At 35.5% G+C, this 27,547-nt stretch overlaps 1 long non-coding RNA gene across 1 annotated transcript in view; it reads left to right on the forward strand.

Annotated features, from left to right (window-relative positions):
- Positions 1 to 22,320, forward strand: part of LOC123380040 — a 314,275-nt gene extending 291,955 nt beyond the window's left edge. The window contains exon 3 of the long non-coding RNA XR_006585281.1: positions 21,789 to 22,320. This is a non-coding gene — a long non-coding RNA (uncharacterized LOC123380040). The remainder of the gene's footprint in view (positions 1 to 21,788) is intronic.
- The last annotated feature ends 5,227 nt before the right edge of the window (positions 22,321 to 27,547 follow it).

Consider the following 27,547-nt stretch of genomic DNA (forward strand, 5'->3'; position numbering starts at 1 on the left):
TTTCATACTCAAATCATAGACAAAGATTTAAACAGTCTAGCTATATTGTATTGAGTAGCATATAAAGGGAAAAAAAAGAGGAGCAGAGAGTAGGAAGAATTTTTTAAACAACCACTTACCAAAAAGTAGAAATTCCAACAATATAAAATTATCAAGAAATTATTTTTTGAGGAGTGAAAAACAGAAGAGTCATTATGCTTAGGGAAATGGCCAGTATCATTTACAACCATACATTAAATAGCCATCAGAATAAACAAAAAATAAAAATTCTGACCATAACAAGTGGTAAAAAAAAAAAGAAGTGAAAAAATGGGAACTGTCAGTCATTGCTGGTGAGTATGCTATTTGACACAGTACTTTGGAAACAATTTGGCATAATCAAGCAAAGTTAAAGAGGTGCATATCTTATAATTTAGCAATTCCCTCCTAGGTACATAATCAAGGAGATACTCTCACTTGAGCACTATGCACTAAGAGACATGTACAGTAATGTTTAAAGCAGCATTGATTGTAATAACAAAACCTGGAAACAATTTACATGTCCTTTAATGGCTAAATGAATAAACATATTTTCATGTATTTGTACTACAGAATACTATACAAAATTAAAATAAATGGAAGTGTAACTACGAATATCAATATGGATCAAGAACTAAACCAAATATGTTGTTGAGGAAAAAAAGATCACAGAAGAATACCACATAAAAATGACAAAACCAGGCAAATAGAACTTATACATTCTTTTTATTTTTTTTTTTAATATATGAAATTTATTGTCAAATTGGTTTCCATACAACACCCAGTGCTCATCCCAAAAGGTGCCCTCCTCAATACCCATCACCTACCCTCCCCTCCCTCCCACCCCCCATCAACCCTCAGTTTGTTCTCAGTTTTTAACAGTCTCTTATGCTTTGACTCTCTCCCACTCTTTTTTTTTTTTTCCTTCCCCTCCCCCATGGGTTTCTGTTAAGTTTCTCAGGATCCACATAAGAGTGAAACCATATGGTATCTGTCTTTCTCTGTATGGCTTATTTCACTTAGCATCACACTCTCCAGTTCCATCCACGTTGCTACAAAAGGCCATATTTCATTTTTTCTCATTGCCACGTAGTATTCCATTGTGTATATAAACCATAATTTCTTTATCCATTCATCAGTTGATGGACATTTAGGCTCTTTCCATAATTTGGCTATTGTTGAGAGTGCTGCTATAAACATGGGGTACACGTGCCCCTATGCTTCAGTACTCCTGTATCCCTTGGATAAATTCCTAGCAGTGCTATTGCTGGGTCATAGGGTAGGTCTATGTTTAATTTTCTGAGGAACCTCCACACTGCTTTCCAGAGCAGCTGCACCAATTTGCATTCCCACCAACAGTGCAAGAGGGTTCCCATTTCTCCACATCCTCTCCAGCATCTATAGTCTCCTGATTTGTTCATTTTGGCCACTCTGACTGGCGTGAGGTGATACCTGAGTGTGGTTTTGATTTGTATTTCCCTGATGAGGAGCAACGTTGAACATCTTTTCATGTGCCTGTTGGCCATCTGGATGTCTTCTTTAGAGAAGTGTCTATTCATGTTTTCTGCCCATTTCTTCACTGGGTTCTTTGTTTTTTGGGTGTGGAGTTAGGTGAGCTCTTTATACATTTTGGATACTAGCCCTTTGTCTGATATGTCATTTGCAAATATCTTTTCCCATTCCGTTGGTTGCCTTTTAGTTTTGTTGGTTGTTTCCTTTGCTGTCCAGAAGCTTTTTATCTTCATAAGGTCCCAGTAATTCACTTTTGCTTTTAATTCCCTTGCCTTTGGGGATGTGTCAAGTAAGAAATTGCTGTGGCTGAGGTTGGAGAGTTCTTTTCCTGCTTTCTCCTCTAAGGTTTTGATGGTTTCCTGTCTCACATTCAGGTCCTTTATCCATTTTGAGTTTATTTTTGTGAATGGTGTGAGAAAGTGGTCTAGTTTCAACCTTCTGCATGTTGTTGTCCAGTTCTCCCAGCACCATTTGTTAAAGAGACTGTCTTTTTTCCATTGGATATTCTTTCCTGCTTTGTCAAAGATGAGTTGGCCATATGTTTGTGGGTCTAGTTCTGGGGTTTCTATTCTATTCCATTGGTCTATGTGTCTGTTTTTGTGCCAATACCATGCTGTCTTGATGATGACAGCTTTGTAGTAGAGGCTAAAGTCTGGGATTGTGATGCCTCCTGCTTTGGTCTTCTTCTTCAAAATTCCTTTGGCTATTCGGGGCCTTTTGTGGTTCCATATGAATTTTAGGATTGCTTGTTCTAGTTTCGTGAAGAATGCTAGTGCAATTTTGATTGGGACTGCATTGAATGTGTAGATTGTTTTGGGTAGTATTGACATTTTGACAATATTTATTCTTCCAATCCATGAGCAAGGAATGTCTTTCCATTTCTTTAAATCTTCTTCAATTACCTTCATAAGCTTTCTATAGTTTTCAGCATACAGATCTTTTACATCTTTGGTTAGATTTATTCCTAGGTATTTTATGCTTCTTGGTGCAATTGTGAATGGTATCAGTTTCTTTATTTGTCTTTCTGTTGCTTCATTGTTAGTGTATAAGAATGCAACTGATTTCTGTACATTGATTTTGTATCCTGCGACTTTGCTGAATTCATGTATCAGTTCTAGCAGACTTTTGGTGGAGTCTATCGGATTTTCCATGTATAATATCATGTCATCTGCAAAAAGCGAAAGCTTAACTTCACCTTTGCCAATTTTGATGCCTTTGATTTCCTTTTGTTGTCTGATTGCTGATGCTAGAACTTCCAGCACTATGTTAAACAACAGCGGTGAGAGTGGGCATCCCTGTCGTGTTCCTGATCTCAGAGAACAAGCTCTCAGTTTTTCCCCATTGAGGATGATGTTAGCTGTGGGCTTTTCATAAATGGCTTTTATGATCTTTAAGTATGTTCCTTCTATCCCAAGTTTCTCAAGCGTTTTTATTAAGAAAGTGTGCTGAATTTTGTCAAAGGCCTTTTCTGCATCGATTGTAGAACTTATACATTCTTGAACGTAAATTTCGTTTAGAAATACATAGATATAAAAATGAAAGAAATGTTAATATTAGGTTTAGGAGAACATCTATTTTTCGTAGAGGATAAGAGGTATAAGGGCATAAAAAGACTTCAGAATTCATAGTAATTTATAGTGAAGCTGAATAATAGATTCTCTTTTTGTTCATAAATAAAGAATTTTATATGTTGTTTGGTAAGTTTGATATAATTTAGAGTGAAATTGTCTTTAAAAATTATACCATAAGCATCTTCTGTATTGCTATCCTGATCTAATAGTTACCTGGAAAATAGGTGTCCAGAATTGGTTGTACAATGAATTCCATCACCTAGCTATTTAGAAATTTAGATGGTTTCTGGGGAGGGGCCAAGATGGTGGAGCAGCATGAAGTTCTCTGCTTCTCTCATCCCTGAAATGCAGCTAGATCAACACCAAACCATTTTGCACACCAAGAAAATTGATCTGAGGATTAACACAACTATCTGCATAACTTAAGCCACCGAACTAGGGAGGTATGTGGTGTGGAGAGGGAAAATGGGAGGGAGAGAAGCTGCAGAGGGTAGGGAGTTGTATTTGAGAAGACAGGACAGAGAAAGCAGGGAGAGTACAGGAGAAGCGCTCCCCCCAAGAGTAGCTGGAGAGAAAGAGAAAGAGTGGAAACACCGACAAGTGACTGAACAAGAAAGGGAGAAAAACAGATAGGAGATGGTTTCAATACCATTAGGACTCTATAAACAGGGTAGAGCAGCATTGGAATTTATGCAGCTCAAAACCTTGTGGTGCTGTAGTGGTAAGGGCAATCCCCAGGAGCAGGCAGCGAGGTCGAAGGGGTCTGCTGGCCACAGGGGTAGATATGGTACCCCTGCTAGGAGGACATGTGGTAGAGGCTATACAGCCTCCCAACAGGCAAAGGTCCCAGCAGACCCCAGATAACCCAATTGCTGGTATTATAACAAAGATGTGAGGGTGCAGTGAATCCTGATGAAATCCCTGAACCTTTACTTCCATGCAATGGAACAAAGTTATTTTGGGGCACCCAGCACCCAGCCACAATCTCTCAGCCTCTATAGCATCATGATTGCAGGAATGTTCCCAGCGGCAGGCTGGCACCTGGCCATTGCTCAGCAAGACCCTTCTCTAGAGAGTTGGAGTGGGTCCAAGCCTCAGGGCCCTCAGAATGAGGGGTTTGGAAGCACAGCTTCATCTGAGATAAAATTCAGGAGGGAGGTGGCACCTTGAAGGCTGACAGCTTGGATGCAGACAGTGTAGGAGTAGGTAGTGGACAGAAGCTGGAGAAAGGAGAGATGCTTGATTGCCAGTTGGTGAGAGCACGGGGTTCTGATGCTAGACTGAGAATCTGGGTGATGCCATTTTCCCTCTCCTGTTCATGCACATACATGCACAGGTATGTCACACAGATCCACTCCAGTAAGCTAAGAAGCACCACCTAGTGGAGAACGGAGCCATTACACCAAGCCCCATTCAACTGCACCAACCAAGCCCAAGAGGACTACCACAAGTCTCTCTGCCTGCTTAGTGTATGGACTATAAAGTGCTTCATAGTTTGTCTTCTAGGGGAAACTGGATGTAATTTCATTTGTATTTCATTCTGTTCACTGGGCCATCTATTTGTTTTTCTTATTTCCTTTTTTCTTTTCCTTTTCTTATTCTTGGATATACAGAAACAATTTTTTTTATTTTCTGTTTTTATAAAAAAAATTTTTACTCTATTTTTTATTTTTTTGTAAATTTATTTTTTATTCTATTTTACCTTCTTCGTTTCATTTTATTCTATTTTATTCTATACATTTTAAAAACTTTTAAAACATTTTATTACTTTTTTAAATCTTTTTTTTTCCATTTTTTCTCAATTCTATCAAGCTTCTTTCAACAACCAGACCAAAACATCCCTAGGATCTAGCTTCCTTTGTTTGATTTTTTGCGTTTTTTTAATTTTAATTTTTAATTTTATTAATTCTTTTTCTTCCTCCAAAATGACAAAATGAAGGAATTCACCCCAAAGGAACAAATAGGAAGAAATGAGAGCCAGGGACTTAATCAACACAGATGTAAGCAAGATGTCAGAACTAGAATTTAGAATCATGATAATAAGAATACTAGCTGGGGTTGAAAAAAAACATAGAATCCTTTTTTGCAGAGATAAAAGAAATAAAATATAGTCAGGTTGAAATTAAAAATGCTATAACTGAGCTGTAATCTAGAATGAGGTCCATGGCAGCAAGGATGGATGAAGCAGAGTAGCGAATCAGTGATGTGGAAGACAAAATTATGGAGACTAATGTAGCAGAAAAAAAGATGGAAACTAAGGCAAATGAGTACAATTTAAAAATTAGAGAACTCAGTGACTCATTAAAAAGGAATAACAGCTGAATCATTGCTGTCCCAGAAGATGAAGAGAGAGAAAAAGGGGTAGGTTTATGTAAGCAAATCATAGCAGAAACCTTTCCTAACTTGGGGAAAGACACAAAATCAAAATCGAAGCAGCAGAGAATTCCCATTAGATTCAACAAAAACAAACCATAACAAGGCATATAATAGTCAAATTCACAAAATGCTCAGGCAGGGAAAGAATTATGAAAGCAGCAAAGGAAAAACGTCCTTAACCTATTAGAGAAGATGATCAGGTTCACAGCAAATCTATACACAGAATTTTGGCAGTCCAGAAAGGAGTGACAGGATATAGTAAACATACTGAATTGGAAAAGTATACAGCCAAGGATTCTTTATCCAGCAAGGCTATCATTCAAAATAGAAGGAGAGCTAAAGGGTCTCCCAAACAAACAAAAGCTAAAGGAGTTTGTGACCACTATTAACCAGTCCTGCAAGAAATTTTAAAGGGGATTCTCTGAGGGGAGGAAAGATGAAACAAAACAAAAAAGACCAAAAATAACAAAGACTAGAAAGGACCAGAGAACATCACCAGAAACTTCAACCTTACAGACAACACAATGGCAATACATTTATATCTTTCAATATTCACTCTAAATGTCGATGGAATAAATGCCCTAATCAAATAGGGTAACAGAATGGATAAGAAAATAAGATCAATCTCTATACTGTTTACAAGAGACCCATTTTACATCTAAAACACCTTCAGATTGAAAATACAGGGATGGAGAACCATCTATCATGCTAATGGTCACCAAAAGAAAACCAGAGTAGCCATACTTATATCAGATGATCTAGATTTTAAAATAGACTGTAACAAGAGATGAAGAAAGCATTATAAGATCTAACAATTGTAAACATTTATGCCCCCAATGTGAGAGAACCCAAATATATAAATCAATTAATCAGAAACATAAAGGAACTCATTGACAATAATACCATTACAGTAGGGGACTTCCAACACCCCACTTATAACAACAGAATGATCGTCTAAATATAAAATCAACAAGGAAACAATAGCTCTGAACGACATACTGGACCAGATGGACTTAACAGATATTCAGAACATTTCATCCTAAAGCAGATGAATACATGTTCTTCTCGAGTGCGCATGGAACATTCTCTGGAATAGATCATATACTGGGACACACATTAGCCCTCAACAAGTACAAAAAGGTCGAGACCATACCATGCATATTTCAGACCACAATGCTATGAAATTTGAAATTAACTACAAGAAACAATTTGGAAAGACAACAAACATTTGAAGACTAAATTACATCTTAAGTTAAAGAGGAAGTAAATGGAAGCCAATTAAAATTATAACACCACAGCCCCAAACCTCTGGGATGCAGCAAAAACAGTCATAAGAGGGAAGTATATAGCAATCCAGACCTTCCTAAAGGAGGAAAAAAGGTCTCAGATACACGACCTAACCTTATACCTTAAAGAGCTGGGAAAGATCAGAAAATAAAACCCTAAACTAGAAGAAGACAGGAAATAATAAAGATTAGAAGTGAAATAAATGTCATTGAAAAACAAAACAACGACAAACAAAAAAACCCAGAACAGTTCAATGAAACCAGGAACTCGTTCTTTGAAAGAATTAACAAAATTGATAAACAACTAGCCAATTTGATTAAAAAGAAAAAGGAAAGGACCCAAATAAATACAATGAAGAATTAAAGAGGAGATACCATAGGCAATACTGTAGAAAACAAACAATAAGAGAATATTATGAACAATTATATGCCAATAAATTGAGAAATCTAGAAAAAAAGGACAAATTCCTAGAAACATATAAGCTACCAAAGGTGAAAAAGGAAGAAATAGAAAATTTGAACAAACCCATAACCACTAAGAAATTTAATTAACAATCAAAAATCTCCCCAAAACAGAGTCCTGGGGCTGAATGGCTTTCCAAGGGAATTCTACCAAACATTTAAAGAAGAGTTAACACCTATTCTGTTGAAGCTATTCCAAAAGTTAGAAATGGAAGGAAAACTTTTAAACTCATTCTATGAGGCCACCATTACCTTGATTCCAAAACCAGACAAAGCCCCCACTAAAAAGGAGAACTTTAGACCAATTTCCCTGATGAACATGGACCTAAAAATTCTCAATAAGATACTAGCCAACCAGATCCAACAATACATTAAAAGAATTATTCACCATGATCAAGTGGGGCTTATACCTGGGATGCAGGGCTGGTTCAATGTCTGCAAATCAATGTGATACACCACATTAATGAAAGAAAGGACAAGAACCGCATGATCCTCCTAATAATAGATGCAGAGAAAGCATTTGACAAAATATAGCATCCTTTCTTGATAAAAACCCTCAAGAAAGTAGGCATAAAAGGATCATATCTCAAAATCATAAAAGCCATATACAAAAGATACACTGCTAATATTATCCTCAATGGGGAAAAACTGAGAGCTTTCTCCTTAAGGTCAGGAACACGACAGGGATGTCCACTATTGCCGCTGTTACTCAACATAGCATTGAAAGTCCTAACCTCAGCAATCAGACAACACAAAGAAATAAAAGGTATCCAAATAAGCAAGGACAAAGTCAAACTTTCATGACATGATACTCTTTGCAGATGAAAAAATTCCAACAAAAAACTGCTACAACTGATCCATGAATTCAGCAAGTTGCAGGATATACACAGAAATATAAAAACAGGGAGGAGTACAAAACATAGGAGACTCAAATATAGAAAACAAACAGAGTTGCTGGTGGGGTTGTGGGTGGGGGAATGAGCTAAATGAACAAGAGGCATTAGGGAAGACACTTGTTAGGATGAGCACTGGGTGTTATATGTAGGGGCTGAAACACTGGATTCTACTCCTGGAATCATTATTGCACTATATGCTAGCTAAATTGGATGTAAATTAAAACAAAAGTGAAATTTAGATGTCTTCCTATTTTCCAATAGTAAGATAAATAATGAAAAGAAATTATTCATTCGTACAGCATGTAGTTCTTTAGGATGTAATCAACATGGATATAATATTATTAAATCAAATTCCATTAAGTATAACATTTGGCTTTAAGTTGGATTCATGGGGTTGCCTATAATTTTCTTCAAATTAACAAAATATGTCATTAGTTCATGAGTACTCAATGAAAGAATGTTAACTGAAATAAAATGACTAGAAAATTGAAAACTTTAGAAGTAATAGGAACAGAGGCCCTCTTTCGTATGTGATACCTCATGCAAATTTTTTTCAGGGCTCCATTTATGTAAACAATTTGATTTAATATAAAAATATAAAAATGTAAAAATTTAATATAAAAATTTGTTTTAAACTCATAGTTACATGTTGGGCATAGTGAGTATTTTATAAGGATAAGATAAATGGTAGGGAAGAACTACTTGTATATTACTTATTGTGCATTCAGACACAATCTGTTTCTCTGCCAGTCCATTAACTAGTTCTTTCTTCAAAGGTACCATCAAAGGTGCCATTCTTAACTAATTCCATAATTTCCACTGTGGAAAAAAGAAGGTTATCAATGCTGTTTTTCTCATAATGTCATGGTTCTTTGGACCCCGCTTATACAGAAACAATATAGAAATTCTTGCCTCTGAAGTTTCCTAATACCATTTACTTAAAGCATCATTATTCTTGATACTGACTTATCCTTTGTACCACCTCTGAATATTGGCCTCCAGTTACTCTCTTTACAGTTACAACTGTACTTCATGATGATGACAGTAAATGCAACATACTTAGCATCTGCAATATGATGTGAACAATAATTCCTTTTCTGGTAGTGTTAAATCTATCGTTTGGTACTTTATAGCATAAACTGTATCTTCTTTTGAGAACTTTAGACCCAAAGACTGCATTCCTAGAGTATATTCTCTTTCAGTATTGACCTGTCTTCTATACAGTAACACCAGTGGGAAGATAGTGAGGTACTCAGAATTGAGTGTGAAAAGTGACCCCACTTGGGCGAAGAGTGTCTGTCTCTTCCAGTTTGACTTTAGACATGGATTAATGATATCACCACTCTTTTGAAGCAAGCGACGATGTCGATCAGAAGGGACTATTCGACTTGCAGAGCAACTGTGTTAAAAGCCCTCAGAGGAAGTACTCATGACCATTCCACAAGGATTGCCTACCATATCATACAGAGGAAACAGAAGTGTTGGAGTGACTCCTCTGACTGTAACTTCAAGGACACACAATAAAAAGGGTGCTTGCTACCACCCTAGCCACCCCTGGGTGCTGTAGACTGGATATGGCAACATTATTTCTATATGGATGAACAAGTGTTGATGCATGGGCCCAGACACAGCTTAAGAGCAAGATAGTTTGCTGAACCATTGGTAATTCAGAGCTCTGAACTCATCTTGTGAATGATGTGAGTGAGAGCCACCCAAGAGCAGACTGTCTGCACCATGCTGGTGACCCAATCTCACATAGTCCTGTAAATTCAATACCAGGCTACCTGATGGGAATGACCTACTTACCAGACCACTCTCCTAGAACGTGGGGCACACCAAGTTTTGGATAGCCCAATAGTTATGATTACTGGAGATCTTCAGGGTACCTGGTCAACCTAATGCATGGTTAAAAAGTGACCCAAAGTTGAGGTGCCTGGGTGGCTCGGTTGGTTAAGCATCTGATTCTTGATTTGGACTCAGTTCTATACTGAGTGTGCCTAGGATTATCTCTCTCTTTCCCTCTGCCCCTCCTCCCTCCCTCCCTCCCTCCCTTCCACCCACACACACACTCTCTTTCTCTCTCTGTTTCTCTCTCTCTCAAATAAAAAAAGTGACCCAAAGGGGATAAATTGGGACAGGGCCATACCAGTTCCAATTTTTGTGCAGGGTAACCTGCTCAGATGACTACACTACAAGTAGTCTTGGGTAGAGAAAATGGTGTAGAAAATTTATCTTGATAGGCAATTTTTGGCCACTGGGATCCATTTGGGACGAAGTCTGGTCCTGAACTACCCTGCATGGGTGGCATTGCTGGCCTTTACTAGCCTAAGTCACTGGAAATGAACTAGAAAAACTTGAAGAGGGCACTGTAAAACACGATACTCATAGAAATGCAGATTTCAGGGCAGGGCATCATTTGCCATGTATAAAGACACTACTGAATCAAATATTCAATATTGAAAAATATTTGACCAAATGTAGCAAAATCCATCACCTTTTGAATTGGAAAATCTAAAAATATCAATTGATATTAATATGAAATATTAATCAGCAGGTGTCTGTGGAAAACAATTTAGACAGCATTCACTCTTTAGTAAAATACTTATACATTTATTATATGTTTACCATATGCCAGATACTTTCCTAGGGATGCAACAAATTTTATGTTATGTTTTCTATACCTGCTGCAATATTAAGAGTCATCAAAGATACTCAGAGTCATAAAAATGTTTATAACCTTTGATTAACTTGTGCAATTTTAGAATTTAATATTAGGAAATAAGGAAGACTACAAAATCTACAAGAAAGGAAGATGTATACTTAAATGTCATTCAATGTATTGAATATTACTAATAACCAAAATATCCATGAACATACATCATTAATCTTCTGGTACAACTCTTAAATGTGGCACATTTATTTGAATTAGAATTATAAAGCTATCTAAATTATATTTTATATTTAAATCGTGTTTTAAAATAATATAAAGCTATATAGTTTTCCTTTTAATGACTATGATTACAACTACATAAATTTATACTTTCATAAAGACGAGAATCAACAGGGAACATGGAAATATATGAGCAGCTGATATTCATAGTGACTTTTCTTATTGTTTTAAAATGTTTGTAGGATATTAGAATTAAGAAAAATTAAAAATAAAATTAATCATTGCCTAAATGACTAGTCTCAAATGATCCTTTGACTAAGTTGTACTCATCTGTACAATCGTTAAACCTATATCCTGAGACTTGTCATTCACTTATTCATTTAATCATTCGTTCAATAATTTTTTGTTTGTTTTCAAACAGGACACCTCTGTGCCAGACGCTTTTTTCTTAAGCATTAAGTATATGTGGAGAATACAAAGGAGGAGAATGTATCAGGGATTCTTTTTTGGAAATATTAAGATAAAAAACCTCCTTTTCCATCCTAGTGAGATTTAAATGCATGGCACTAAGTAAGTGAAGAGTAAATAGTAGAGAGCTAACCAATGAGCCAAAAATAATATGCTCATCAGTGTCCTAAGTACCATGAATAATAAATTAGAGAGAGCAGATGATAATCAATTATGTAAAAAACTAAGATCACATCAGCTTCAGAAAAGTATCATAAAAACAAATAAAACAAGATAATAGAATAGAACATCAAAGGGTACGATAGAGATTAGGGCAAAAGGAAATCCTCTTTCAGAAGATAATACGCCTGATTCCAGAATGATGAGGAAAAACTGGGCATAAGAATATCTCAAAGAAGAAACTTCCAAATAGGAAGAACATATATTACAAATTTCCTGAGGTAGGTTTAGTCAAATGATACCATTGTAGGGCATGGTAATAACTTTGGCATTATCTAAATGTGATGGGTAGCCATTCGATATTTTAAGCATTAAAGTATTTTAAACAGACCTTTGGCTGCTGGGAGTGTATGTTTGTGGAATGGCTGGGGATTAAAAGTGGGAACATGGAGATAAGATTGCTGGTCATTAGAAAATCAAGGTTGAAGCTGGTGGCGGCTAGGACTAAGTGGCAGGTGGATAGCATGAAAACAAATATATGGAGATATATTGTAGAGGTGGAACCAATTAGAGATAATGTAAATCTGATTGTGGTGAATAAGTAGAATCAGTGAATATTCATGTTTTGGTGGCATCTAATGAGTTAGGGAAAACTGAGAAAGGTGGAGGTCAGGGTTTAGGACATTTCCAGTTTAATTTCAAGGAACCTATTGCATATTCTGTGGAAGATTAGATACCTGCTATGAATTAAGTGTGCAAATGTAGTTGGTAGCTGCTAAGCTAAAACAGCCATATTCACTAGTGTACCAAGTATTGTTAAGCATGGAGAGGATGTATTTGAAATTTCTATGTGCTTCTATAGCATTATACTTATATCTCTTATATATAATTTATTCCACTGTTTTACATTTTATCAATTTACTTGAATTCTACCACCATGAAACTGTATTACTTTAAGACTTGGTAACCTTTGTATCAATAGCAATTAGTCCAAAGCCTGACCTACAGTGGAAGCTCAGTAAATGTTTATCAATGAATCAATCTAGTTTGAAGTAAAAAAAAATAAAAGGTAAAATAATTCCATATAGAATAGAAGAAAATGTGTTGTTATTGTTTAGTTTCGTGATACAGTCCCTAAACTGTGTAGAATAAACTTGGTGTATTCAGAGACTGGTAAGGAGTAGAAGCTAATGCTGAGGCATAGGAGCATGCTTAAAAGGAGTTTATTTGAATGGAGTTAAAACCCACTGTAATGTATATCAAGTCACAGAGGACAAACACTATTCACAGTTGAAATAAGCATTGCATTGTAGGATTGCTTTTATTGTGAATATCAAATCAAGACCTTTTGCTCTGCTCTTATTTTTATTGGTCCATGTAGATTACACAGAGATGTGTGAAGTTTAATGTAATATCACACATTTAGTCATCAGAATGCAAAAGTGATTTAAGTGTGAATGGGAAGAAACTACCGATATCTAATTCACAGCACAAGTCTATATTGTTGCATATTGGATAGAATGTTCTTTAATACACCTCTGGTGATGCCAATTATTAGGATTCTTTAATGGAAGTGTCTAGGATCTCCCTGTTAGGGATGACGTATAATGTTATTTTTTTAATAGATGCCTGTGATCAAATTAGGAAAGCGCCATTCTATTCCTAGCTTGCTAAAATTTAATTTATTAAATCAGGTATTGGTGGTGAACCATATTGTATATTCTGTATCGTCTATGGAGCTAAATAATTTGGTTTTTATCTTTTAGTCTTTTAAGATAGTACATAATAGCATTATTATGTATCCAAATGTTGACGATTTTTGCATTGCTAAGCTGACCCCTATTGACTCAAGATATATCAACGCTTTGATATATTGCTCTGTTTGATTCACTAATATTTTATTTAGAGTCTTTGTATGTACATTCCTATTATAACATTGAACCACAGATAAGGTTTATATTTGTGATTTTTCTGCATGATCTTGATAGTGGGATTAAGCTAGCTTCATATAATTAATTTGGAAGTATTCCAATTTTTTTATATAATGGACTAATTTAAATATTGATATTATTAAAAATGTTGATATAATTCACTGTGTAATTATCCATGCATGATGGTTTTGTTAGTGATAAACTGACTCTTCAATTTCTTCTATCCTATTTTGGCCTGATCAGGGTTTTGATTTTTGAGCTAAACTTTTTCTTTTGATAAAATTTAATAATTTAGTGTGATAAACTTATATGTGGAAACATCTTGTGACACTTTAATGTTCTCTCATTCACTTGTAAATTTTTTTTTCTATCTAGTGTTATTTTTGTGTTTATTCTCTCCTTATCTCTTGGTCAAAATTTTTAGAAGTATGCAATTTAAAAATGCTTTTTTTGAAGATCTTACTTTAGATTTGATTTATTTATCTAGTATAGTTGGTTCATTTTTGAATTCTTAATCTTATCCTTACTTATTTGTCCTTTCCTGTGCTTTATTTTTTCCAAGCTTCTTGACTTGTCTGACTGACTTATTTTTCAGGGTTAATGTTTTCCAATATTGTCTACCTTAGAATCAACTCCATTGTAAAACACCCCCAAATCCTATAACCATCCTCTCCATTACTTTGGTTGACAACTTAACTGGAGGAGTTCAACTCTCTGCTGGTCTGTGGCTACTGCTGGAGCAAATACACTTTGCTGATATAAATTATACCACTTGGAAAATATTTTACTTAATTTATATGACTGGGAAAAAATCATGAACACACAGTATTTCTTCAGTACCCCTTCATGTATCTGCTAAGTGAGTTTTTCTGAGTCTTTCTATTGTTTAATTTCCCCACTCACCATGAGGAATTCTGTTACTTTCTACACAATTTATTTGAGCTACTTTGGTTTTGAATCTATATAGCCAGTAATAGAAAGGACAAGATAGAAAAGATAGATTAGAAACAATAGATTAGAAAGGGTGATACACAGAAACAAACAAACAAACTTACCACCACCACCACCAGCACCAGCACCACCACCACCCAGACAACCTGAAGTGATTCTCACAAGCTGTCACAAGACAGTGTAACCACATACTCCATACCCTGTGAAGATAAAGATAAAAAGAAAGGGGAAAAAAAGCTGAGGGAGTGGGCACTACAAGTTAATGCAGGAGAATTTCAAAGAGAATTCCACAGTTTTCTGTCTCATTTTCCATTTGTCCATCTTCTTTTGAGAGTAATTATCAATTCAAGTTATTTGCTCATTTTTCAGTGCATTGTTATTGGTAATTTGTAGTTAAAAAAATTTAATGTTTATTTTGGAGAGAGAAAGAGAGAGAGACAGAGACAGGGACAGAGAGCATGAGCAGGGAGGGACAGACAGAGAGGGAGACACAGAATCCAAAGTAGGCTCCAGGGTCTGAGCTGTCAGCACAGACATAGGGCTCCATCCCATGAACTGTGAGATCATGACCTGAGCTGAAGTTGGATGTTTAACTGACTGAGCCACCAAGGCACCCCACTAATTTTTAGTTTTTAAATTTTATTATTCAGATATAATTCTTTGATTTATATATGTCTTTCAAATATTTCTCAGTCTCTGTCTTACCTGTTCATTTTCTTAATGATGTCTTTGGTGAGATGTTTTGTTTTCTTTTCTAATGAAATCCATTATATTATCTTTGAAATTCTGAAATTTCAAAAGAACATGTCAAATTATGATTCTGTCTCTTTTTTTACTGTTAACATCACTTGAGGGTATCTTTCAAACTAAAGACTTCTCTCTATGTTTACTTCTGGAAAATTTCTTAAGGTTCCTGTGGTAATTTTATTCCATTTTTTTTTGTTAACGTTTCTGAGCATTTTATTAATGACATGTTGAAACATGAAGTATTCTCATGCTCTTATATTTTCTCCTACAATTTCCTGATTACTATACTATGTTCTGAATAATTTCTTTTGCTTTATTTTATCATCCCTTTATTGTTTTTATTTATACAAAAATATACATTACACATATATAATAACTACACAAAAATATTTTATCTCTTAAAACTTTATTTGTTCAATGCTTCCATTTTTAGAACTTTTTTCATATCTTGTAGATACTATATTCTCTGGATTGTATTTGATTACATTGAAGATTTTTTAAAGTAATTTTTTACTCTATTTCAGATCTCTCTGCTGTCCCATTTTCTTTTAGTTCATCTTGGTCTTTCTCTTTCAAGTGACTGACATTTCTCATATGTTGAAAACTCTGGTATCTATTCATATTTTCAGAAGAGAAACTAGGTAATTAGTTTCAGTTCCCTTTACAGTTGTGCAAATACTGTTTCTTTCTAATCTTCTTGTTTGAATAGGAAACCTGATTAGAAGCATAATTACAGGTATATAAAGCCATTTGCATGCTTTATTTTATGGTGAGCAGGAAGAATGCAGGCATGTGGCTGGCTACCAGACTTTGTATTCTCTGTATGTCAGAATTAGCAGATACCATAGATTTTCCTTTATGCAGTGGTTTTATGTCTATGTGTATCACAGACTCTCCGCCTTCCAAGAATTTTATTAAAAACCAAGATTACAACATTATAGTTTGTATAACTGTTTTGCAGATCCTGTTGACTGAGCAAAATTCGCTCTGTTGGACAGCTAGTTGCTTAATGATTATGTTATTAGTGCAAGAAGAGTTATTAGATTATATATCAATTACTGGGGCTTCCTGCTATGATTGCCTGAGGCATCCATACCTATTATAGGATTGTACTTGATGAAAATTTGAATGTACGTATCCCTGAGATGACCCTTCTTTGCACCAAAGAGGGCTAGAGAAACACTTTCCTAAAGAAATGTTTAATAGGGTCATTTCATGTGAATATGCAGGCAAGTTAATTAGCAGAAGTTTGCATTCCTGGGTTCCTAGTACTTGAAGATTTATAAGATTTAGATCAGTGCTGTGTAGTAAAAGTTTCTGTGATAAATTGAATGCACTATGTCTGTACCAATGGATATAGTAGCCACTAGCCACAGGTGGCAATCACACTTGAAAGGTGGCTAGTGTGACTCAACAATTGAAATTTTAATTGTTTCTAATTTAGTTATATTTAAATTCCTATAGCCACATTTAACTAGTACCTACTCTGTTGGACAGCGCCTATCTCGAAACTTAGTATCAGCTCATCTTTCACAAATGGAAACTATAGAGACATGAAGATAGCATGATGAGATATTCATTTATTCATTCATAATAGGCACTCTGTAAATATTTGTGAAATAATCTAGAGTTATTTTTTTAATATACACACCATGGCTTAAAGAAACATCTACTGAAAATATCATCTTAATAGCTGATACCAATTTTCAGTCAAAATGAATTATTATCGACTGACCCATAATGATTTTCTCTTCTATTTTTTCTATTTCTTTCTATATTTTCTCTTCTACTTTCTCTTTCTCTTTGACACCTTACATGGTGAATAAAGTTTGCCTCTTTATTTTCTGTCTGAAAAACAATCTTATTTTTGCGGATTGCACACTTTGGTAACTTACACTTTAAATTCAGCAATTCGGTTCAATTTAATTCAGTAAATTTTTCTTTAAGCATACCAATTGCTTATCTCTTAGTGTTCTTTCTCCCTTACAATTAAGTTATGTCTTGCATGCTGCTAACTATTCGATTTATTTATTTTTGCTGAAATAAAATATGAATCTTTGCAAAATAGCAAGGGTTTGTTTATGTTTCTATCTTTCTATATTTACATATCCCTGAATCTGTAGGTATATAGAATAAGTAAAATGTACTTTCACATTAAAGTAAAATTATGCATAGCTTATGGAATATTTGCTATGTGTGTACATTCAATATATGGAGGGATTTACTGAGGACTACATTCATTCCCTACCAAAAGGCAACACAGAGTGCAGGAAACAGTGAGAAGGCCTAAATTTTAGTAGTGACTCTGTAACCTTGGCACTGTAACTTTCAGGCTAGTGGTGTAATCTGAGCACCAGTTTCTGCATCTATAAAATAGGGATGGCAATTTTAAAGTCTAATTTTAAGATATTTTCTGGTAATTGATAAAAACAAGGAAACTTAATAAGTAGATAAAAATTAAGAAAGTGGTTGTTCTAGGGGCGCCTGGGTGGCTCAGTCGGTTAAGCGTCCGACTTCAGCCAGGTCACGATCTCGCGGTCCGTGAGTTCGAGCCCCGCGTCGGGCTCTGGGCTGATGGCTCAGAGCCTGGAGCCTGCTTCCGATTCTGTGTCTCCCTCTCTCTCTGCCCCTCCCCCATTCATGCTCTGTCTCTCTCTGTCTCAAAAATAAAACGTTAAAAAAAATTAAAAAAAAAAAAAAAGAAAGTGGTTGTTCTTAAACATCCCACTTGGGGATTCCAAAGTTCAACATAAATTTAAGAGTTAGTAATATTGCAATGTCTTGTAACACAATAGAAAATAATTCTGGACTTTAGACCTGCCTCAGCCACTTAAAAAACCAATGGACCTTGAACAAGTATGTGAACGATTTTCTCATCCTCACAGTGTAGGTAACAATACCTAATTTCTCCAAGCATGGAGTTTTGTAAAGGTTATTGTACAGACCCATATGAATTCGTGTGAAATAATTGTGTGAACTAATATGATTTTATTATTAAAACATCATAAGGCAAATAAAAAATTATTGGATGAATAATAAAAAAGACATCAAATGCTTTAAGAGGTCAGAGAAGTGACATATCTCCAGCCTGGGCCCAGGAAACCTTTATAAAGGAGAGATGGAAAGCAAACAGCAATGCACTATATTCAGCACCATATTTCAACATCTTTTTTATTTGCATTCCTTTCATTTCAAAATCTAAAACAAATTAAGATAAACTTGAAGGTCAGGGAAAGGGCAGCAGAAGATAATGGTTCTGTTTAATGAAATAATATTGTGTCAACACAGAGGGGCAGAGTGCTCAAATAAATTGTTAGTGTTTCATTTTATATTCTGTGAAGCCTGTATGGAGAGGCTTTAATAATCAGCAAAGACACCAAATTCATGATGTGTCAGAAGTATTCTATTTTATTTCAAATGGTATTTAATACCAGTAAACATAAAAACAAAGATACAATAAAATATAAGTTGAATTTCTTGCATCTTACCCTTGTCCCTTTGTTTCAATTTAACAATTTCACTGGAACTGACAGTTTTATTCTTGACGATTCTCTATTTAAAGTATATATTCTCCAAACATGCTATTACTCCATGTATTTGACAAAATACTGATTTTTTTTGTAAATAACTTTTGAAATACTTTTTCTCTACTTTGTGTCACATTCAAATTTTACAAAATGATTTTTTTTTGCTTTTATGATGCTACTAAAAAAACACTTTTAAAAAGAATAATTCCATTTAGACTACTAAAGTAGTTTACTATAAAATGGAAGGATTATATTTTTAAAAATTCTTTGGCATTTCTTGTTCATAAGATATTCAATTTTTAATTTCTTTTCACAGTTTTTATTAAGCTTCTTCTTTGTGTTGGAAAAAATTCTGAGGATTGTCAAAAGTATTATATTTTGTACTAGTCCACTGAAAAACTATTATTACAATAGTGATCTCTTCCAAATATCCTACTAGGATTGGGTAGACTTTTGACATTTTCTGTGCTATATACTCTCCCAGGAAATATATGACTCTTTATCACCTATGTTTTTTAACATTAAAACTAAATAAAATTACGTACAGTCTTCTATTTCCAAAATCTAAAGAATAAATTGCTATTAAAAACCTGTTGTGATCTGAAAATAGGAAGGTAAACCTGCAATCATAATTCAAACAGGAAAGTGCAAGTTGTTAACTTTTAGTATGGTGTGTTTCCTTCTATCACTGCCTGTATACTTTTATTTTTTATTGAAATTGTTATTTGGAGAGAAAATGCCTGTGTGTTTCATATATATTAGTTATGCTTAATTAAGTTTTAATTAGTTCTTTAATTTTATTTTGCCTATACTAAGTCATACATAGATTCTTATAAGGAATTTTGTAAGCATAAAATAATAGAAATGCATTACTTTGTTAGACATAGAATTTGATCACAAAAATTCAAATCATCATAAAAGGTTTAAACCGTGATCCCAGAAGAGTTCAGTTAACAAGTATGTATACAATGTTAATATAAATGTGTTCGCTGTGTTCATAAAGGGACAATGATAATAGCAACTATAAATAGCCTTTGCTGAGACCTTTCAGGTGGCTAAATTACTATGTTTATTAAATAACTATCTTTTTTCTGAGTCTGACTGCAAGACAGTCAATTTGTAGCATTTATTGCAGGTGTGATGGATTTCCACTGAAAGTATCAACATTCTGTAGATCATTTCACCAAATTTCAAAACAGATATTTTAACAGAGAAAGAGCATTCGTATTTCAGTCTCAAAAAAAATACTACTTTTCTATATTTTTAGAAGATAAAACCCCAGTTGGTGTGTGTGTGTGTGTGTGTGTGTGTGTGTGTGTGTCTGTGTGTGTGTGTGTGTGTGTGTGTGTGTAGATGGGGGGGGGAGGGAGAGGGAGAGGGAGAGAGGGAGAAAACATTAACAAATCAAGAATATTGCCCTTCCACAACTGACCTAGTTTTATATTTATTTCGACTGGATATCCCAATATTATTTCATAGCTATGAGGATGCTGAACTGTTTTTTGCATGTATTCTCTAAACCAACAATATTACAATAAAGAAAATAATTGACTCCTACAATGAGACACATGCTTATGAGTCCCTGCAGATAGAAGTCTAAAGAGGCAGAATTATTCAGGTAGTTCTGAGCTTCATCCCAGTCCCTTTTATGCATTTAACTTTTAAAAAATGTTTATTTATTTTTGAGAGAGAGAAAGCACACAAGCAGGGGAGGGAGAGTGAGGATCCATGCGGGCTCAGTTGTGACAGCAGGGAGCCCAATGTGGGGCTTGAACTCATGAATTGTGACATCATTACTTGAGCCTAAGTCAGAAGCTTAAGCACTGTGCCACCCAGGTGCCCGACACATTTGATTTTAAAACTAAGTTGGGTGGTCACTATTATTAAATCCTTTTTGAAAAACAGAGTGTTAAATCTCAAAAAAAATTAAATAATGATGGAAAATTTGAAGTTATAAAATGAGTTTAGTTCAATTACTATAACACAAAATTCTACTTTTTCCCCTGAACCTCAGTAAAACAGGAGCCTCAGTAAAATACTAAATATTTCAAACAATAATATGTCCAAAATATAAAAGAATGTGTGAAAATGTTGCACTTACTTGGAAACACTTTTAGTATATGAGAGTAATTTGCTGTGATACTTGGAAAATTGTTTGCAAAAATTGTTATAATTTGAATAATACAGTTGTACATTAAATAATATACAACTAATATACTATTAAATGGCATAGGCTGTGATCTCTATGCAAAAATGTACTTGTATTCTCACCAAGAACGTTATAATAACCTGTCCTTCAATAGAAACAAATTGGGATAATCAAATATTATTTTGTTAATGTTCAACTTTGCCTGTTTGGATGTTTATGTGGTCAGTTTTAAATATAAATATTTCCTTCTACTAAATAAATTTTATGGCTAATCTCTAATGTATTTAGAAAAGTGAGCCATTCAAAGAAAATACTTTATGTTTATTGAAAAATGAATCAATTTCATATCACAAAGGGCTCAGTTCCATTCCCATAGCAGTGGATTAAGAAATCTGCAAATGAAAATAAATGTATTTTTTGTTCATTACCACTAATCTCTCATTCATTCTACAGTGTCTAGTTGAGAAATGAATGTGTGTCAGAAAGTTATCCAGTTATTAATTATACAGCAGTGAAAGGAGTCAACATCCATGCCATCGTGTAACTCATGTTAGAATGTGAAGGAGACATACCAAAAACATGAAAAAATAATGTATAACATGTCAGATGGAGATAAGTGCTATAAAAATATTAATGGAGAGGAGAAGAGAGGACTAAGAATAACCGTAATGCTGGTTATTACTTGATTTAGTAGAGTCAGGAAAGTCTTGCTATCTGGGAAGCCACTAGGAATCATGCGGAGAAGAGCAGAATGTCATATGAGATGTTGGGCAGGGTCGTATTCCAGGTAAAGTTACCTGCCAGTGCAATGCCCTGAATGTGGAGTATGCTTGCTCTATTCACAGTACACTACTGAGGCCTGTGTGGCTGGAGAGGAGGAAGCAAGTACAGAGGAGTAAGAGACGGAGCCAGAGAGAATGCCCGGACAGATCACAGAGGTATGTTATTGGCTATTACTCTGACTGAGATGAGAAGCCATGGTGGGAGGGGTTGGGTTTCTTTTATTTTGCTTTGCTTTGTAGGGGAAAAATGAAATTGTCAAATTTGGAATGAAAAATGAAAATGTAGATTAACAGGGAACTCATCCAATCTGTCTGAGACTGCTCGTGGGCTCATTCACTTTGGATGGCAATATGCCACTACACTTTGAAGCTAGACTTTTACATGTTGTATAACTCACCACTTCTGTTCATAGGTGTGCACCCCAAAGAAACTCTTGCATGCATGTGTCAGGACTTACGCACACACATTTTCTTGTCAACACTGTTCACAATGGCAAAAATCTATAAAGAATTGAAATGTTCATTGACTGTAAAAAAGATAAATGATGGTGTATAGATTATTATACAGAAGTGAAATACATGAACTAGGTTTACATGCAGCATAGATGGATCTTAGAATCAGTGTAGGACAGAAGCAGCAAGTCCGAGAAGATCACATACACTATGACATCATTTTTATTAAGTGTCTAGAAAAATAAAAGTAAATGGTTTATTGATAGGGATAAGTACATACGTGACAAGATAAATGAGAAAATTAAATATAATGATGAACAACACATAAAATTAAGGGGACAAGATTGGAGAGGAATACATAGATGCAATGATATTAAAATATTCTATCTCATAAAATTAAGGGTGGTTTACAGGTGTTTATTATCTATATGCTCAGATATATATAAAATATCTATCAAATATTTTATAAAATATTTAAAATAACCATATGCAATATCTCCTTTGATATATTGATAGAAAAAATAATTAACTGATGAAAATAATTTTAGTAAAATAAAATTAGCACTAGAAAGTGACATCAGCAAAATGGCATAACAGCAATTTCTACCACTGGTCCCTTCCACTGAAAAACATCAGGTTGAACAATGATCCACTTAGAAAGTACCTTCCCAGGAATCAAGGATTCTAGCTGAAGATCTGTGGCACCTGAGTGAAGCAGAAAAACAGGAAAGGCCTTGTGGAGGCTGGGAAAAATAGATTCACACTACCCCCATCACCCCTCCCCCAAATGCACCAATGCAGGAGCCCAGCTGGCAGAAAGAAGACCCCTTCCAGGTGGGAGGAGAGCAAAGTGAGAGCTGGACTTCACCTTGAACTTCGAACATGGCCCATCATCACCCAGCACTGAGGCTGACTTTTATAGCCTTAGGTGAGTCCTACCAGCACCCATAGCCCTAGGAACCTTCTGGAGCCCCATAGACATCCCTGGCAAGCTCCCAGTGGGCTCCCACAAACCCAGACGCCATTTACCCAGTGGGTGTTTTTCAAGCAACCCAGGAAGCTAGGCCCCAGGTGGATTGCAAGGCGGGATTCTTGGCAGGATCCTGGGCACACAGGCCCCCATCTCATTCTTGCACCTGCTGGCTCCAGCTGTCCCAGGAGTCTCCAGTGAAATCAGCCCTACAATGCATTCTTGTGAAGTAAGAGTGGGATGATACACCCAAAATGCTGAAATAAAAAAAACCCTGCCAACTAAAAATACTTTACCAAAAAACTGTCTTTGAGGAATGAAGGGACAGTACTCTCCTAAAGGAATTTATTAATTCTAAACCTGCTCAGAGAATTTGTCAACACTAATTATATGAGGGGATGGAAGTATTAAGTAAACTTATTATAGTAATCATTTTGCAAAACATGTATTTCAAATAATCACATAGTATTACTTTACCTATGTTATATGCTAAATCTCAGTGATCTTGGAAAAGATATTAACAATAAAAACAATTTAGCAAAACAGGAGAGAGAAAACACTGGTCTGTAAACACCTGTCAAGGGAGTTACAAATTAAAAGGATATAAAGTGTGATAACATATACCTAAAATATGCGGCAGGAAAGGACTAAAGAATGGGTTCGAACTTAAGTGACCATCAATTTAATATAGATTGCTATATGCAGAAGATATTATGTACAAACCTAATCATAACTACAAGTCAAAAACCAGTAATAGACATGCAAAAAATAAAGGGAAAGGAATCCAAGTCTATCACTAAGGAAAGCCAGCAAACCATGAGAGAAGAGAGTAAGAGAAGAAAGGAACATAGAAGACTTACAAAAACAAACATAAAACAAGTAAAAAAATGGCATTAAATATATACATATCAAAAATTATGTTGAACATAAATGAACTCTATGCTCCAAACAAAAGGCATATGGTGACAGAATGGATAAAAAAGCAAGACCTGTCTGTATGCTTCCTACAAGAGACTCATTTCAGACCTTAAGACACACAGATTGAAAGGGAAGGGATGGAAAAGTAGTCATCATGCAAATAAAAGTGGAAATAAAGCTGGAATGGTGATACTTACATTGGACAAAATCGACTTTAAAACAAAGAGCATAACAAAAGATGAAGAGGGACACTAATCATACAGGGAATGATCCAACAAGTAAATAAAATAGTTGTAAATGTTTATGCACTCAACATGAGAACACCCAAATACAGAAAGGAGGTAATAAACCTAGAGGAAGTAATCCATAGTAATACAATAATAGTAGGAGACATTAATCACTAACATCAATGGATATATCATTGAAACAAAATCAATAAGGAAACAGCAGCTTTGAATGCCACATTGGATCAGATGGATCTAACAGATATGTTCAAAACATTCCATCCTAAAACAGCAGAAAACACATTCTTTTCAAATGCACATGGAACATTCTCTAGAATTGATCACACATAGGGCAACAAAACAAGTCTCAACAAATTAAAAAATATCAAAGTCATACCATGCATATTTTCTGACCACAGCACTATGAAACTAGAAGCTAGCCATAAGAAAAAAGTATGGAAAGACCACAAATACATGAAGGTTAAATAACATGCTAGTAGGCAATGAATGGGTAAACCAAGAAGTCAAAGAAGAAATCCAAAAATCCATAGAAACAAATGAAAATTAAAACACAATGGTCCAAAATCTTTGAGACACAGCAAAAGGCTTTGTAAGGGGGAAGGTTATAGCAATACAGGTTTACCTCAAGAGGCAAGAAATATCTCAAATAAACAACCTAACCTGACATCTAAAAAAAGCTAGAAACAGAAGAAACCCCAAACCAATAGAAGGAAAAAAAATAACAAAGATTATAAAAGAAATAAACAAAATAGAAACTAAAAGAATAGTATCACAGAGAAATGAAACCAAGAGCTGGTTCTCTGAAAAAAAAATCAGCAAAATTGATAAAGCCAGACTCAAGAGAGAGAGAGAGAGAGAGAGAGAGAGAGAGAGAGAGAGAGAGAGAGAGAGAAAAGAGAGGGCTCAAAAAAAAAAAGCAGAAAAAAAGGAGAAATAACAACCAACACTACAGAAATACAAAGGATTAAAGAGAATATTATGGAAAATCGTATGCCAAAAAATTGGACAAGCTAAAAGAAATGGATAAATTCTAGAAACATATAGCCTCCCAGAAATGAATCAGATAGAAATAGAAAATTTGAACAGACTGATTACCAGCAATGAAATTGGATCAGTAATAAAAAACTCCCAACAGACAAAGGTCCAGGACCAGATAGCTTCACAGGTTAATTCTACCAAACATTTCAAAATTTAATGCCTGTTCTCCTCAAAGCATTCCAAAAACTAAAAGAGGAGGGGGATCTTTCACATACATTTGGAGACTAGCGTTACCCTGATACCAAAACCAGATATAGACACAACAACAACAAAAAAAGACAAGACAAGACAAAAGATAACTATAGGCCAATATCTCTAATGAACATAGATATGAAAATCCTCAACAAAATATTAGCAAACAAAATCCAACAATACATTTAAAAAATCATCCACCATGATCAAGTGGGATTTATTCCTGGGATGCAAATGTTATTCAACATTTGCAAATCAATGTGATATGTCACATCAACAAGAAGAGGAATAAAAATCATATAATCATTTCAATAGATGCAGAAAAAGCTTTTGACAAACAGCATCCATTCATTATAAAAACCCTCAACAAAGTAGGTTTAGAGTGAGCATACCTCAACATCATAAAGGCTATATATGAAAAACCCACAGGTAACATTATACTCAATGGTGAAAAACTGAGAACTTTACCCCTAAGGTTAGAAACATGACAAAGATGTCTACTCTCATGACTTTTATTCAACATAGTGTGGGAAGTCCCAGCCACAGCAATTAGACAACATAAGTAAATAAAGGCATCAAAATTGAAAAGGAAGAAGTAAAACTTTCACTATTTACCAACGACATGATATATCTGTAGAAAACCCTAAAAGCCTCACCAAAAATCTAGTAGAACTGATAAATAGATTAAATAAGGTCACAGGATGCAAAGTCAATGTACAGAAAAAATTCTTCCTGGGAGGGGCCAACATGGTGGAGAAGCAGGGGGATCCGAATTTCCCACGTCTCTCAAACAAAGGGTCGAAGCCAAAGGCCTTTGAACCCCAAGAGTCTGGGAGGGAAAGAGACTGAATCGCTACCAGGGAGACACCGGGACAAAGTTATGGGCCATAGGTGGATGACTGCAAACTGGGAGAGATAAAATGGTCCGTGTAGACATGGAGGGGAGGGACCCCTTCCAGTGGAGAGACAAAGGGAAGAGAAAGAAAGACTGGGCAAGCATAGGACTGTATCTGGTCAAGACAAAAACCTCAGACCAGGATGGAGAAAGATCTAATCTCTAACTGCGGGGCTTTCTCTGGACTGGGGCCGGCTGCCTTGTTTGTGCACCTAGGGAGGAGGGGAGCCAGCTCTGGGCTTGGTGGCTAGGTCAGGAGTGCAGTCCATAGGAGGAGAAAGCGATCCTTTCCCTGGAGTGCTGCGGAACAGGACAAAGCCAACCAGGGACTACATATTGAGCGACATGGAGAAGTGCTTCTCCAGTACCAGGGCACACAGAGCTGGACTTTGAATCCCAGCCAAGGGCCAGGGCACGGGAGTCAGCAGATAAAGACTGAACACCTCGTCTGTGCCTGCAGCTTAGTGAGAACAGCTCAGAGTGATTTGGGACACCAGATGAATGGAGGAGAGACTGGGGGGTCACCATTTTTCTGCCCACCACCACCAACACAGGGCCTCAAGGATTGGTCCACAGGGCCCACAGTGGAGGTAAGAACCATCCACATCAAACCACGCCCCTCTCCCCCAGGTAACTGCGTATCTACTGGAACTGGATAGATGCTGAGGAACCAGATGATCCCCTCCTCCAGTCCAGCTCTATTGTATTACCTGGATTAATTCTCAGACAATTCTTGTCATTTAGATATATATTCTTCATTCCCCTTCTCCTGCTTATCTCTTCCCTCCTCTATGCTGATTACTCTGGTTGTTGGTTTGTTTAAGCAGACATATTTAATTCATTCGCTTGATTCATTTTCTACACCTCTTTCTTTACTTTCTCTCTCTCTGGAATAATTAAGCCGTATAGTTTCTCTGTCTGGGCAACTTTATCTTTCTTTCTTTCTCCTCACCTCCTTCTTTATTTTCCTTTTTCTCTCACTGGATTAAGCCCTTTAGTCTCTCTGCCTGGTCAATGTTTAATTTTTCTATTTCCCCTCCCCTATCATTTCTCTCTATATGTGCTCTTCCATCAGCATTGCCTCCACACTGTTCTTAACTTGTAGCTGGTT

Source organism: Felis catus, chromosome C2, assembly GCF_018350175.1.
Source record: "Felis catus isolate Fca126 chromosome C2, F.catus_Fca126_mat1.0, whole genome shotgun sequence".
Lineage (NCBI taxonomy): Eukaryota > Metazoa > Chordata > Mammalia > Carnivora > Felidae > Felis > Felis catus.